Source organism: Atta colombica, unplaced genomic scaffold (assembly GCF_001594045.1).
Source record: "Atta colombica isolate Treedump-2 unplaced genomic scaffold, Acol1.0 scaffold21, whole genome shotgun sequence".
In the NCBI taxonomy this organism is placed as follows: domain Eukaryota; kingdom Metazoa; phylum Arthropoda; class Insecta; order Hymenoptera; family Formicidae; genus Atta; species Atta colombica.
Window position 1 is genome coordinate 1,638,623 of NW_017259305.1, and position 2,972 is coordinate 1,641,594.

The 2,972-nt window shown below is 29.5% G+C and overlaps 1 pseudogene; it reads right to left on the reverse strand.

Moving 5' to 3' along the window:
* Positions 1 to 155: 155 nt before the first annotated feature.
* On the reverse strand, positions 156 to 925 carry LOC108687579 (annotated as a pseudogene).
* Positions 926 to 2,972: the final 2,047 nt, after the last annotated feature.

Below are 2,972 nucleotides of genomic sequence, written 5' to 3' on the forward strand. Positions count from 1 at the left end.
TATTTAATATTCAATACTATATAAAAGAATTGTATAATTGTAATACTATATAGTAGAATTGATAGGTTACCAAAAATAATAAAGTATATGTATATAATGTACATAGTATATGTATATTTGTAACAAAACTGAGTAAATATCGAAAAGACAATGTATTATAATATTGTAAGAGAGACGTAAATTATCATATGATAAAATCTAGTATAATCCGAAATAATAAGCGCAGGAATGTAACAGAATATTGTAATAACAGAGCTCTTTAATTTAGCTCGGGTGTCTACATCGAGTCCAATGGTAAATATATGAGCTCAGATAATAAAATCTAATAATTCGATAGCAATTATGGCATAAATTATTCCTAAAATTTCGAAGGTTTCTTTTTTACCTCTTTCTTTTATAATGTGGGATATTAGTTCAAATCCTAGAAGAATTAAAATATAAACTTCAGGATGGCCAAAAAATCAAAATAAATGTTGGTAAAGAATAGGATCTCTCCCTCCGGAGGGGTAAAAAAAGAGATGTTTAAATTTCGATCTGTTAATATAGTAATGGCTCCGGCAAGGACAAGAAGAGATAGAAGTAATAATATATAATAGCTGTAATGAGGATTGATCAAATTAAGAGGGAAATTTTATCTAAGGATGCAATTTATTAGATGTATATTTAAAATTAGAGATAAAATTGATTGCGCCTAGAATGGAAGATACACCAGCAATGTGAAGAGAAAAAATAGTCAACTGAAGGACCTCTGAAATATATGTTATGTGTTAGATGTTAGAAGGAGATAGAGGGTTCATTCTGCTTCAGTTCCTGAATATATGAAGCTTTTTAAAATGAGGAGAGTTAAAGAAGAAGATAAAAATCAAAATCTTATATTATTTATTCGAGGATAGGCTATATCTGGTGAGCCTAGTATTAGGGGCATTCAAAAATTTCCAAATCCTCCAATTATAAAAAGTATAATTGTAAAAAAAATTATAATAAATGCATGATTAGTAACTAAAGAATTATAAACTTGATCATTATTAATTAGGTTACCACAGGATCTTAATTCTAATCGGATAAGTATTCTTATAGATGAATCAAGTAATCCGGATAAAATCAAATAGCTAAGATAAAATAAGAATTCCAATATCTTTATGATTAATAGAAAATAATTCTTTGTTCATAATATATTGAAAAAAAAAGTTATATGTGTTAAGGGAAATAAGGTTATGTGTGTTATTTAGATTAGATATTTAAAAATAATAAATAAAATAATTATTGTTTTATGCAAATAAAATTTTAGGTTGAGAATTGGGAATTATAGTTTAAATGGAAAATAAAATAATTGAAAATAAAATAATTGAAAAATTATTAAAAAATATAAAAGTAGAAAGTTAGTGTTATATTTAAAAAAATGTCTGATTAAAGTAATAAATTGTAAATTTATTTAAGAAATTTAGTAATTTCTAACATTAAGAAATTAATAAATAAATTAATTAATTATAATGTTAAAATAAAATATAAGAAAATATTATTTTATTTTAATTTAATATATTATATTGAGAGTACAAATTAGTTCGGTCCGTTCAAAAATGCATTTATTTCAAAACAAAATGAATCAACAATTAAAGTATTGTCCATCGCTGCTTACTACTTTTTCCCATTTCTCAGGCAATTTTCGAATTCCATCTCGAAAAAACTGATTTGTCTTTGGAGGCGATTCAATTTTGGAGCCAATTTTCGATTTCTGCGAAAGAAGTGAACCGGTGACTTGCTGCATCCTTCGGAACAATCAGTAATCAGAAGGAGCAATGTTCAGAGAATACGGCGGGTGCGGTAAAACATCCCATTTGAGCGTTTCCAAATATTTTTTTACGACTTTAGCGACATAAGGCCGAGCGTCATAAAGAAGAATAACTTTATCATGTCTTTGCTCGGCAGTTTTTCTCGCAATGCATGGCTTAAACGAATCAATTGTAACCGATACCAATCGCCAGTAATGGAATTGCCAGGTTTCAGCAGCTCATAGTAAACAAGATCCTTTTGGTCCCACCAGATACAGAGCATGATCTTCGAATCATGAATGTTCGGCCGTAGTGTTGATGTTGAGGTCGATGGAAATGATTGATCGTGTTTAGCGTAGTATTTTTTCTTCTTGGGGTTGTCGTAGAATATCCACTTCTCATCTCCAGTCACAATCCGATGCATAAAATCTTTTCTCTGTTGTCTTCTCTGAATCAGCTGTTCGCAAGTGAAAGATCGTCTTTCACTGTCTCTCGGTTTCAATTCATAAGGTACCCAATTTCCTTGTTTTTGAATCATGGCTCTCAATCGTACACAAACAGCTTGTTGAGTTATCCCCAATGATTCTACAAGCTCCTCTTGCGTTTGACTCTGATCTTCTTCGAATAATGCCTAATTCTTTGTCTTCGAATTTTTTTGGCTGTCCAGGGCGAGGCTTGTCTTCAACGCTGAAATCTCCATCCTTGAAACGTCGAAACCATTCCCTACATGATTTATCAGTTGGAGCAATGTTACATAAACTTCGACAAGCATTCGATGGGCTTCAGCCGCACTTTTCTTCCAATTAAAGCAGAAAATCAAAACCTCCCACAAATGCTGCTTGGTTAACACAAAAATCGACATTTCAAACACAGTAAAAATCAAGATTTTTGTATGAAAAAAGCAATATAAACTAAATATTATTAGCAGATTATTTGTTTAACTTCTCTGAAACCGCCAAAATCAACTGTCACTATTCACAACAGCTAGAGCCATCTTTAGGGAAACGAACCGAACTAATTTGTACTTCCAATAATTAAAAAAAAATATTAAATTTCAAATTAAAAAATTTTAAATATATAAATTTAAATAATATATATAATATAAAAAATGTTATATACCAGCTTTATAAGCTTAAATCCGCTGTTTTTTAGTTAGAAAAACACATTTTTTTTCCTAGGAAGCAAAAACAAATTTATTCAAAG